We start from the raw sequence: 9,602 nt of genomic DNA, 5'->3' as shown, positions 1-9,602 counted from the left end.
GGGTGCTCGAGAAGGTGTCTGCCGTAGCACCCCTAACGAAATAGCGGCGTTTCCCGCAGTCGTGATTGCAAATCATAGCAGCAAAAGCAATCACTTTCTTAGCAGCAGGGAGTGCGAGCCCAGCGGCAGCTCTACATGAAGGTACCAATAGCCCAGGAAGGCCGCCGACCGCGGGAATTCGCGCCGCCCCCATCCCGCCAGCCTACACGAGACTTTCCAGAGCACCCTGGACCACATCGAGGGACCCAGTGCACTGAAATAATAGTCGTCTGCCACGTCAGATGGCTCGTTGGTCTAGGGGTATGATTCCTGCTTTGGGTGCAGGAGGTCCCGGGTTCAAATCCCGGACGAGCACTAGCGTTTTGTGCAAACTGGTCGCACGTGAGTGGCTGAGTCGACGCAAAATGCTCGGCGTCAGTATCAAATGAATTTCATATTTGATGTGAGCAATTGACACTGATCTGACGTGTGAAGGCGATTACGAAGGTTTTTGGGTACAGATGGTAGCAGATGCATGTTAGTATGTCTTTTTTTTTAATGTTAAATTAGTGTTTCCGCCCGGGATCGACACGGGGACCTTCTGCGTGTTAGGCAGACGTGATAACCGCTACACCACGGAAACTACTTGTGTGCGCCTTACATTAGAGACAACTCGTGCTGGTGTTGTCATCGTTACTAAGAAATTAAATAAATGCGCTACTTGCAGAACAAAGGTACATGCAGAAGATCCTCACATGTCGTGGCTCACTGGAGTACAATACGACATAGGCAGGAAAATACTGTTCCCGCCCGGGATCGAACCGGGGACCTTCTGCGTGTGAAGCAGACGTGATAACCGCTACACTACGGAAACTGCGAACGGGAGGAGTCCATCTCCGTTCACTCGCAATTACCTCAGCCTCTCTCCCGTCCGTGAATGCACACGCGACAGTTCTTTTGACAGCCTGGAAACCATCACAGCCAAGGGCTCAAGAAGTCTTCGGGGTGCTCGAGAAGGTGTCTGCCGTAGCACTCCTAACGAAATAGCGGCGTTTCCCGCAGTCGTGATTGCAAATCATAGCAGCAAAAGCAATCACTTTCTTAGCAGCAGGGAGTGCGAGCCCAGCGGCAGCTCTACATGAAGGTACCAATAGCCCAGGAAGGCCGCCGACCGCGGGAATTCGCGCCGCCCCCATCCCGCCAGCCTACACGAGACTTTCCAGAGCACCCTGGACCACATCGAGGGACCCAGTGCACTGAAATAATAGTCATCTGCCACGTCAGATGGCTCGTTGGTCTAGGGGTATGATTCCTGCTTTGGGTGCAGGAGGTCCCGGGTTCAAATCCCGGACGAGCCCTAGCGTTTTGTGCAAACTGGTCGCACGTGAGTGGCTGAGTCGACGCAAAATGCTCGGCGTCAGTATCAAATGAATTTCATATTTGATGTGAGCAATTGACACTGATCTGACGTGTGAAGGCGATTACGAAGGTTTTTGGGTACAGATGGTAGCAGATGCATGTTAGTATGTTTTGTTTTTAATGATAAAATAGTGTTTCCGCCCGGGATCGACACGGGGACCTTCTGCGTGTTAGGCAGACGTGATAACCGCTACACCACGGAAACTACTTGTGTGCGCCTTACATTAGAGACAACTCGTGCTGGTGTTGTCATCGTTACTAAGAAATTAAATAAATGCGCTACTTGCAGAACAAAGGTACATGCAGAAGATCCTCACATGTCGTGGCTCACTGGAGTACAATACGACATAGGCAGGAAAATACTGTTCCCGCCCGGGATCGAACCGGGGACCTTCTGCGTGTGAAGCAGACGTGATAACCGCTACACTACGGAAACTGCGAACGGGAGGAGTCCATCTCCGTTCACTCGCAATTACCTCAGCCTCTCTCCCGTCCGTGAATGCACACGCGACAGTTCTTTTGACAGCCTGGAAACCATCACAGCCAAGGGCTCAAGAAGTCTTCGGGGTGCTCGAGAAGGTGTCTGCCGTAGCACCCCTAACGAAATAGCGGCGTTTCCCGCAGTCGTGATTGCAAATCATAGCAGCAAAAGCAATCACTTTCTTAGCAGCAGGGAGTGCGAGCCCAGCGGCAGCTCTACATGAAGGTACCAATAGCCCAGGAAGGCCGCCGACCGCGGGAATTCGCGCCGCCCCCATCCCGCCAGCCTACACGAGACTTTCCAGAGCACCCTGGACCACATCGAGGGACCCAGTGCACTGAAATAATAGTCATTTGCCACGTCAGATGGCTCGTTGGTCTAGGGGTATGATTCCTGCTTTGGGTGCAGGAGGTCCCGGGTTCAAATCCCGGACGAGCCCTAGCGTTTTGTGCAAACTGGTCGCACGTGAGTGGCTGAGTCGACGCAAAATGCTCGGCGTCAGTATCAAATGAAATTCATATTTGATGTGAGCAATTGACACTGATCTGACGTGTGAAGGCGATTACGAAGGTTTTTGGGTACAGATGGTAGCAGATGCATGTTAGTATGACTTGTTTTTAATGATAAAATAGTGTTTCCGCCCGGGATCGACACGGGGACCTTCTGCGTGTTAGGCAGACGTGATAACCGCTACACCACGGAAACTACTTGTGTGCGCCTTACATTAGAGACAACTCGTGCTGGTGTTGTCATCGTTACTAAGAAATTAAATAAATGCGCTACTTGCAGAACAAAGGTACATGCAGAAGATCCTCACATGTCGTGGCTCACTGGAGTACAATACGACATAGGCAGGAAAATACTGTTCCCGCCCGGGATCGAACCGGGGACCTTCTGCGTGTGAAGCAGACGTGATAACCGCTACACTACGGAAACTGCGAACGGGAGGAGTCCATCTCCGTTCACTCGCAATTACCTCAGCCTCTCTCCCGTCCGTGAATGCACACGCGACAGTTCTTTTGACAGCCTGGAAACCATCACAGCCAAGGGCTCAAGAAGTCTTCGGGGTGCTCGAGAAGGTGTCTGCCGTAGCACCCCTAACGAAATAGCGGCGTTTCCCGCAGTCGTGATTGCAAATCATAGCAGCAAAAGCAATCACTTTCTTAGCAGCAGGGAGTGCGAGCCCAGCGGCAGCTCTACATGAAGGTACCAATAGCCCAGGAAGGCCGCCGACCGCGGGAATTCGCGCCGCCCCCATCCCGCCAGCCTACACGAGACTTTCCAGAGCACCCTGGACCACATCGAGGGACCCAGTGCACTGAAATAATAGTCATCTGCCACGTCAGATGGCTCGTTGGTCTAGGGGTATGATTCCTGCTTTGGGTGCAGGAGGTCCCGGGTTCAAATCCCGGACGAGCCCTAGCGTTTTGTGCAAACTGGTCGCACGTGAGTGGCTGAGTCGACGCAAAATGCTCGGCGTCAGTATCAAATGAATTTCATATTTGATGTGAGCAATTGACACTGATCTGACGTGTGAAGGCGATTACGAAGGTTTTTGGGTACAGATGGTAGCAGATGCATGTTAGTATGTCTTGTTTTTAATGATAAAATAGTGTTTCCGCCCGGGATCGACACGGGGACCTTCTGCGTGTTAGGCAGACGTGATAACCGCTACACCACGGAAACTACTTGTGTGCGCCTTACATTAGAGACAACTCGTGCTGGTGTTGTCATCGTTACTAAGAAATTAAATAAATGCGCTACTTGCAGAACAAAGGTACATGCAGAAGATCCTCACATGTCGTGGCTCACTGGAGTACAATACGACATAGGCAGGAAAATACTGTTCCCGCCCGGGATCGAACCGGGGACCTTCTGCGTGTGAAGCAGACGTGATAACCGCTACACTACGGAAACTGCGAACGGGAGGAGTCCATCTCCGTTCACTCGCAATTACCTCAGCCTCTCTCCCGTCCGTGAATGCACACGCGACAGTTCTTTTGACAGACTGGAAACCATCACAGCCAAGGGCTCAAGAAGTCTTCGGGGTGCTCGAGAAGGTGTCTGCCGTAGCACCCCTAACGAAATAGCGGCGTTTCCCGCAGTCGTGATTGCAAATCATAGCAGCAAAAGCAATCACTTTCTTAGCAGCAGGGAGTGCGAGCCCAGCGGCAGCTCTACATGAAGGTACCAATAGCCCAGGAAGGCCGCCGACCGCGGGAATTCGCGCCGCCCCCATCCCGCCAGCCTACACGAGACTTTCCAGAGCACCCTGGACCACATCGAGGGACCCAGTGCACTGAAATAATAGTCATTTGCCACGTCAGATGGCTCGTTGGTCTAGGGGTATGATTCCTGCTTTGGGTGCAGGAGGTCCCGGGTTCAAATCCCGGACGAGCCCTAGCGTTTTGTGCAAACTGGTCGCACGTGAGTGGCTGAGTCGACGCAAAATGCTCGGCGTCAGTATCAAATGAAATTCATATTTGATGTGAGCAATTGACACTGATCTGACGTGTGAAGGCGATTACGAAGGTTTTTGGGTACAGATGGTAGCAGATGCATGTTAGTATGTCTTGTTTTTAATGATAAAATAGTGTTTCCGCCCGGGATCGACACGGGGACCTTCTGCGTGTTAGGCAGACGTGATAACCGCTACACCACGGAAACTACTTGTGTGCGCCTTACATTAGAGACAACTCGTGCTGGTGTTGTCATCGTTACTAAGAAATTAAATAAATGCGCTACTTGCAGAACAAAGGTACATGCAGAAGATCCTCACATGTCGTGGCTCACTGGAGTACAATACGACATAGGCAGGAAAATACTGTTCCCGCCCGGGATCGAACCGGGGACCTTCTGCGTGTGAAGCAGACGTGATAACCGCTACACTACGGAAACTGCGAACGGGAGGAGTCCATCTCCGTTCACTCGCAATTACCTCAGCCTCTCTCCCGTCCGTGAATGCACACGCGACAGTTCTTTTGACAGCCTGGAAACCATCACAGCCAAGGGCTCAAGAAGTCTTCGGGGTGCTCGAGAAGGTGTCTGCCGTAGCACCCCTAACGAAATAGCGGCGTTTCCCGCAGTCGTGATTGCAAATCATAGCAGCAAAAGCAATCACTTTCTTAGCAGCAGGGAGTGCGAGCCCAGCGGCAGCTCTACATGAAGGTACCAATAGCCCAGGAAGGCCGCCGACCGCGGGAATTCGCGCCGCCCCCATCCCGCCAGCCTACACGAGACTTTCCAGAGCACCCTGGACCACATCGAGGGACCCAGTGCACTGAAATAATAGTCATCTGCCACGTCAGATGGCTCGTTGGTCTAGGGGTATGATTCCTGCTTTGGGTGCAGGAGGTCCCGGGTTCAAATCCCGGACGAGCACTAGCGTTTTGTGCAAACTGGTCGCACGTGAGTGGCTGAGTCGACGCAAAATGCTCGGCGTCAGTATCAAATGAATTTCATATTTGATGTGAGCAATTGACACTGATCTGACGTGTGAAGGCGATTACGAAGGTTTTTGGGTACAGATGGTAGCAGATGCATGTTAGTATGTCTTGTTTTTAATGATAAAATAGTGTTTCCGCCCGGGATCGACACGGGGACCTTCTGCGTGTTAGGCAGACGTGATAACCGCTACACCACGGAAACTACTTGTGTGCGCCTTACATTAGAGACAACTCGTGCTGGTGTTGTCATCGTTACTAAGAAATTAAATAAATGCGCTACTTGCAGAACAAAGGTACATGCAGAAGATCCTCACATGTCGTGGCTCACTGGAGTACAATACGACATAGGCAGGAAAATACTGTTCCCGCCCGGGATCGAACCGGGGACCTTCTGCGTGTGAAGCAGACGTGATAACCGCTACACTACGGAAACTGCGAACGGGAGGAGTCCATCTCCGTTCACTCGCAATTACCTCAGCCTCTCTCCCGTCCGTGAATGCACACGCGACAGTTCTTTTGACAGCCTGGAAACCATCACAGCCAAGGGCTCAAGAAGTCTTCGGGGTGCTCGAGAAGGTGTCTGCCGTAGCACCCCTAACGAAATAGCGGCGTTTCCCGCAGTCGTGATTGCAAATCATAGCAGCAAAAGCAATCACTTTCTTAGCAGCAGGGAGTGCGAGCCCAGCGGCAGCTCTACATGAAGGTACCAATAGCCCAGGAAGGCCGCCGACCGCGGGAATTCGCGCCGCCCCCATCCCGCCAGCCTACACGAGACTTTCCAGAGCACCCTGGACCACATCGAGGGACCCAGTGCACTGAAATAATAGTCATTTGCCACGTCAGATGGCTCGTTGGTCTAGGGGTATGATTCCTGCTTTGGGTGCAGGAGGTCCCGGGTTCAAATCCCGGACGAGCCCTAGCGTTTTGTGCAAACTGGTCGCACGTGAGTGGCTGAGTCGACGCAAAATGCTCGGCGTCAGTATCAAATGAAATTCATATTTGATGTGAGCAATTGACACTGATCTGACGTGTGAAGGCGATTACGAAGGTTTTTGGGTACAGATGGTAGCAGATGCATGTTAGTATGTCTTGTTTTTAATGATAAAATAGTGTTTCCGCCCGGGATCGACACGGGGACCTTCTGCGTGTTAGGCAGACGTGATAACCGCTTCACCACGGAAACTACTTGTGTGCGCCTTACATTAGAGACAACTCGTGCTGGTGTTGTCATCGTTACTAAGAAATTAAATAAATGCGCTACTTGCAGAACAAAGGTACATGCAGAAGATCCTCACATGTCGTGGCTCACTGGAGTACAATACGACATAGGCAGGAAAATACTGTTCCCGCCCGGGATCGAACCGGGGACCTTCTGCGTGTGAAGCAGACGTGATAACCGCTACACTACGGAAACTGCGAACGGGAGGAGTCCATCTCCGTTCACTCGCAATTACCTCAGCCTCTCTCCCGTCCGTGAATGCACACGCGACAGTTCTTTTGACAGCCTGGAAACCATCACAGCCAAGGGCTCAAGAAGTCTTCGGGGTGCTCGAGAAGGTGTCTGCCGTAGCACCCCTAACGAAATAGCGGCGTTTCCCGCAGTCGTGATTGCAAATCATAGCAGCAAAAGCAATCACTTTCTTAGCAGCAGGGAGTGCGAGCCCAGCGGCAGCTCTACATGAAGGTACCAATAGCCCAGGAAGGCCGCCGACCGCGGGAATTCGCGCCGCCCCCATCCCGCCAGCCTACACGAGACTTTCCAGAGCACCCTGGACCACATCGAGGGACCCAGTGCACTGAAATAATAGTCGTCTGCCACGTCAGATGGCTCGTTGGTCTAGGGGTATGATTCCTGCTTTGGGTGCAGGAGGTCCCGGGTTCAAATCCCGGACGAGCACTAGCGTTTTGTGCAAACTGGTCGCACGTGAGTGGCTGAGTCGACGCAAAATGCTCGGCGTCAGTATCAAATGAATTTCATATTTGATGTGAGCAATTGACACTGATCTGACGTGTGAAGGCGATTACGAAGGTTTTTGGGTACAGATGGTAGCAGATGCATGTTAGTATGTCTTGTTTTTAATGATAAAATAGTGTTTCCGCCCGGGATCGACACGGGGACCTTCTGCGTGTTAGGCAGACGTGATAACCGCTACACCACGGAAACTACTTGTGTGCGCCTTACATTAGAGACAACTCGTGCTGGTGTTGTCATCGTTACTAAGAAATTAAATAAATGCGCTACTTGCAGAACAAAGGTACATGCAGAAGATCCTCACATGTCGTGGCTCACTGGAGTACAATACGACATAGGCAGGAAAATACTGTTCCCGCCCGGGATCGAACCGGGGACCTTCTGCGTGTGAAGCAGACGTGATAACCGCTACACTACGGAAACTGCGAACGGGAGGAGTCCATCTCCGTTCACTCGCAATTACCTCAGCCTCTCTCCCGTCCGTGAATGCACACGCGACAGTTCTTTTGACAGCCTGGAAACCATCACAGCCAAGGGCTCAAGAAGTCTTCGGGGTGCTCGAGAAGGTGTCTGCCGTAGCACCCCTAACGAAATAGCGGCGTTTCCCGCAGTCGTGATTGCAAATCATAGCAGCAAAAGCAATCACTTTCTTAGCAGCAGGGAGTGCGAGCCCAGCGGCAGCTCTACATGAAGGTACCAATAGCCCAGGAAGGCCGCCGACCGCGGGAATTCGCGCCGCCCCCATCCCGCCAGCCTACACGAGACTTTCCAGAGCACCCTGGACCACATCGAGGGACCCAGTGCACTGAAATAATAGTCATCTGCCACGTCAGATGGCTCGTTGGTCTAGGGGTATGATTCCTGCTTTGGGTGCAGGAGGTCCCGGGTTCAAATCCCGGACGAGCCCTAGCGTTTTGTGCAAACTGGTCGCACGTGAGTGGCTGAGTCGACGCAAAATGCTCGGCGTCAGTATCAAATGAATTTCATATTTGATGTGAGCAATTGACACTGATCTGACGTGTGAAGGCGATTACGAAGGTTTTTGGGTACAGATGGTAGCAGATGCATGTTAGTATGTCTTGTTTTTAATGATAAAATAGTGTTTCCGCCCGGGATCGACACGGGGACCTTCTGCGTGTTAGGCAGACGTGATAACCGCTACACCACGGAAACTACTTGTGTGCGCCTTACATTAGAGACAACTCGTGCTGGTGTTGTCATCGTTACTAAGAAATTAAATAAATGCGCTACTTGCAGAACAAAGGTACATGCAGAAGATCCTCACATGTCGTGGCTCACTGGAGTACAATACGACATAGGCAGGAAAATACTGTTCCCGCCCGGGATCGAACCGGGGACCTTCTGCGTGTGAAGCAGACGTGATAACCGCTACACTACGGAAACTGCGAACGGGAGGAGTCCATCTCCGTTCACTCGCAATTACCTCAGCCTCTCTCCCGTCCGTGAATGCACACGCGACAGTTCTTTTGACAGCCTGGAAACCATCACAGCCAAGGGCTCAAGAAGTCTTCGGGGTGCTCGAGAAGGTGTCTGCCGTAGCACCCCTAACGAAATAGCGGCGTTTCCCGCAGTCGTGATTGCAAATCATAGCAGCAAAAGCAATCACTTTCTTAGCAGCAGGGAGTGCGAGCCCAGCGGCAGCTCTACATGAAGGTACCAATAGCCCAGGAAGGCCGCCGACCGCGGGAATTCGCGCCGCCCCCATCCCGCCAGCCTACACGAGACTTTCCAGAGCACCCTGGACCACATCGAGGGACCCAGTGCACTGAAATAATAGTCATTTGCCACGTCAGATGGCTCGTTGGTCTAGGGGTATGGTTCCTGCTTTGGGTGCAGGAGGTCCCGGGTTCAAATCCCGGATGAGCCCTAGCGTTTTGTGCAAACTGGTCGCACGTGAGTGGCTGAGTCGACGCAAAATGCTCGGCGTCAGTATCAAATGAAATTCATATTTGATGTGAGCAATTGACACTGATCTGACGTGTGAAGGCGATTACGAAGGTTTTTGGGTACAGATGGTAGCAGATGCATGTTAGTATGTCTTGTTTTTAATGATAAAAAAGTGTTTCCGCCCGGGATCGACACGGGGACCTTCTGCGTGTTAGGCAGACGTGATAACCGCTACACCACGGAAACTACTTGTGTGCGCCTTACATTAGAGACAACTCGTGCTGGTGTTGTCATCGTTACTAAGAAATTAAATAAATGCGCTACTTGCAGAACAAAGGTACATGCAGAAGATCCTCACATGTCGTGGCTCACTGGAGTACAATACGACATAGGCAGG

The 9,602-nt window shown here is 51.9% G+C and overlaps 29 non-coding genes across 29 annotated transcripts; 10 read left to right on the top strand and 19 right to left on the bottom strand.

Annotated features, from left to right (window-relative positions):
• Window positions 1–283: 283 nt before the first annotated feature.
• Window positions 284–356, top strand: Trnap-ugg (transfer RNA proline (anticodon UGG)). Its single transcript has one exon. It is a non-coding gene; the product is annotated as a tRNA-Pro (tRNA).
• Window positions 357–549: 193 nt separating this feature from the next.
• Trnav-aac (transfer RNA valine (anticodon AAC)) lies at window positions 550–622 on the bottom strand. The gene has a single exon. It is a non-coding gene; the product is annotated as a tRNA-Val (tRNA).
• Window positions 623–780: 158 nt separating this feature from the next.
• Window positions 781–853, bottom strand: Trnav-cac (transfer RNA valine (anticodon CAC)). The gene has a single exon. It is a non-coding gene; the product is annotated as a tRNA-Val (tRNA).
• A 412-nt stretch (window positions 854–1,265) lies between these two features.
• On the top strand, window positions 1,266–1,337 carry Trnap-ugg (transfer RNA proline (anticodon UGG)). The gene has a single exon. It is a non-coding gene; the product is annotated as a tRNA-Pro (tRNA).
• Window positions 1,338–1,530: 193 nt separating this feature from the next.
• On the bottom strand, window positions 1,531–1,603 carry Trnav-aac (transfer RNA valine (anticodon AAC)). Its single transcript has one exon. It is a non-coding gene; the product is annotated as a tRNA-Val (tRNA).
• A 158-nt stretch (window positions 1,604–1,761) lies between these two features.
• On the bottom strand, window positions 1,762–1,834 carry Trnav-cac (transfer RNA valine (anticodon CAC)). Its single transcript has one exon. It is a non-coding gene; the product is annotated as a tRNA-Val (tRNA).
• Window positions 1,835–2,246: 412 nt separating this feature from the next.
• On the top strand, window positions 2,247–2,318 carry Trnap-ugg (transfer RNA proline (anticodon UGG)). Its single transcript has one exon. It is a non-coding gene; the product is annotated as a tRNA-Pro (tRNA).
• Window positions 2,319–2,511: 193 nt separating this feature from the next.
• On the bottom strand, window positions 2,512–2,584 carry Trnav-aac (transfer RNA valine (anticodon AAC)). Its single transcript has one exon. It is a non-coding gene; the product is annotated as a tRNA-Val (tRNA).
• A 158-nt stretch (window positions 2,585–2,742) lies between these two features.
• On the bottom strand, window positions 2,743–2,815 carry Trnav-cac (transfer RNA valine (anticodon CAC)). Its single transcript has one exon. It is a non-coding gene; the product is annotated as a tRNA-Val (tRNA).
• A 412-nt stretch (window positions 2,816–3,227) lies between these two features.
• On the top strand, window positions 3,228–3,299 carry Trnap-ugg (transfer RNA proline (anticodon UGG)). The gene has a single exon. It is a non-coding gene; the product is annotated as a tRNA-Pro (tRNA).
• Window positions 3,300–3,492: 193 nt separating this feature from the next.
• On the bottom strand, window positions 3,493–3,565 carry Trnav-aac (transfer RNA valine (anticodon AAC)). The gene has a single exon. It is a non-coding gene; the product is annotated as a tRNA-Val (tRNA).
• Window positions 3,566–3,723: 158 nt separating this feature from the next.
• On the bottom strand, window positions 3,724–3,796 carry Trnav-cac (transfer RNA valine (anticodon CAC)). The gene has a single exon. It is a non-coding gene; the product is annotated as a tRNA-Val (tRNA).
• Window positions 3,797–4,208: 412 nt separating this feature from the next.
• On the top strand, window positions 4,209–4,280 carry Trnap-ugg (transfer RNA proline (anticodon UGG)). The gene has a single exon. It is a non-coding gene; the product is annotated as a tRNA-Pro (tRNA).
• Window positions 4,281–4,473: 193 nt separating this feature from the next.
• Window positions 4,474–4,546, bottom strand: Trnav-aac (transfer RNA valine (anticodon AAC)). Its single transcript has one exon. It is a non-coding gene; the product is annotated as a tRNA-Val (tRNA).
• Window positions 4,547–4,704: 158 nt separating this feature from the next.
• Trnav-cac (transfer RNA valine (anticodon CAC)) lies at window positions 4,705–4,777 on the bottom strand. Its single transcript has one exon. It is a non-coding gene; the product is annotated as a tRNA-Val (tRNA).
• Window positions 4,778–5,189: 412 nt separating this feature from the next.
• Window positions 5,190–5,262, top strand: Trnap-ugg (transfer RNA proline (anticodon UGG)). The gene has a single exon. It is a non-coding gene; the product is annotated as a tRNA-Pro (tRNA).
• A 192-nt stretch (window positions 5,263–5,454) lies between these two features.
• On the bottom strand, window positions 5,455–5,527 carry Trnav-aac (transfer RNA valine (anticodon AAC)). The gene has a single exon. It is a non-coding gene; the product is annotated as a tRNA-Val (tRNA).
• A 158-nt stretch (window positions 5,528–5,685) lies between these two features.
• Trnav-cac (transfer RNA valine (anticodon CAC)) lies at window positions 5,686–5,758 on the bottom strand. Its single transcript has one exon. It is a non-coding gene; the product is annotated as a tRNA-Val (tRNA).
• Window positions 5,759–6,170: 412 nt separating this feature from the next.
• Trnap-ugg (transfer RNA proline (anticodon UGG)) lies at window positions 6,171–6,242 on the top strand. The gene has a single exon. It is a non-coding gene; the product is annotated as a tRNA-Pro (tRNA).
• Window positions 6,243–6,435: 193 nt separating this feature from the next.
• Trnav-aac (transfer RNA valine (anticodon AAC)) lies at window positions 6,436–6,508 on the bottom strand. The gene has a single exon. It is a non-coding gene; the product is annotated as a tRNA-Val (tRNA).
• A 158-nt stretch (window positions 6,509–6,666) lies between these two features.
• Window positions 6,667–6,739, bottom strand: Trnav-cac (transfer RNA valine (anticodon CAC)). Its single transcript has one exon. It is a non-coding gene; the product is annotated as a tRNA-Val (tRNA).
• Window positions 6,740–7,151: 412 nt separating this feature from the next.
• On the top strand, window positions 7,152–7,224 carry Trnap-ugg (transfer RNA proline (anticodon UGG)). Its single transcript has one exon. It is a non-coding gene; the product is annotated as a tRNA-Pro (tRNA).
• Window positions 7,225–7,416: 192 nt separating this feature from the next.
• Trnav-aac (transfer RNA valine (anticodon AAC)) lies at window positions 7,417–7,489 on the bottom strand. Its single transcript has one exon. It is a non-coding gene; the product is annotated as a tRNA-Val (tRNA).
• A 158-nt stretch (window positions 7,490–7,647) lies between these two features.
• Window positions 7,648–7,720, bottom strand: Trnav-cac (transfer RNA valine (anticodon CAC)). The gene has a single exon. It is a non-coding gene; the product is annotated as a tRNA-Val (tRNA).
• A 412-nt stretch (window positions 7,721–8,132) lies between these two features.
• On the top strand, window positions 8,133–8,204 carry Trnap-ugg (transfer RNA proline (anticodon UGG)). The gene has a single exon. It is a non-coding gene; the product is annotated as a tRNA-Pro (tRNA).
• A 193-nt stretch (window positions 8,205–8,397) lies between these two features.
• Window positions 8,398–8,470, bottom strand: Trnav-aac (transfer RNA valine (anticodon AAC)). Its single transcript has one exon. It is a non-coding gene; the product is annotated as a tRNA-Val (tRNA).
• Window positions 8,471–8,628: 158 nt separating this feature from the next.
• Trnav-cac (transfer RNA valine (anticodon CAC)) lies at window positions 8,629–8,701 on the bottom strand. The gene has a single exon. It is a non-coding gene; the product is annotated as a tRNA-Val (tRNA).
• A 412-nt stretch (window positions 8,702–9,113) lies between these two features.
• On the top strand, window positions 9,114–9,185 carry Trnap-ugg (transfer RNA proline (anticodon UGG)). The gene has a single exon. It is a non-coding gene; the product is annotated as a tRNA-Pro (tRNA).
• Window positions 9,186–9,378: 193 nt separating this feature from the next.
• On the bottom strand, window positions 9,379–9,451 carry Trnav-aac (transfer RNA valine (anticodon AAC)). Its single transcript has one exon. It is a non-coding gene; the product is annotated as a tRNA-Val (tRNA).
• Window positions 9,452–9,602: the final 151 nt, after the last annotated feature.

Source organism: Schistocerca gregaria, chromosome 2, assembly GCF_023897955.1.
Source record: "Schistocerca gregaria isolate iqSchGreg1 chromosome 2, iqSchGreg1.2, whole genome shotgun sequence".
In the NCBI taxonomy this organism is placed as follows: Eukaryota; Metazoa; Arthropoda; class Insecta; order Orthoptera; family Acrididae; genus Schistocerca; species Schistocerca gregaria.
Note: the sequence above shows the minus strand (reverse complement) of the source record. Positions and strands in the feature narration are given on the sequence as shown.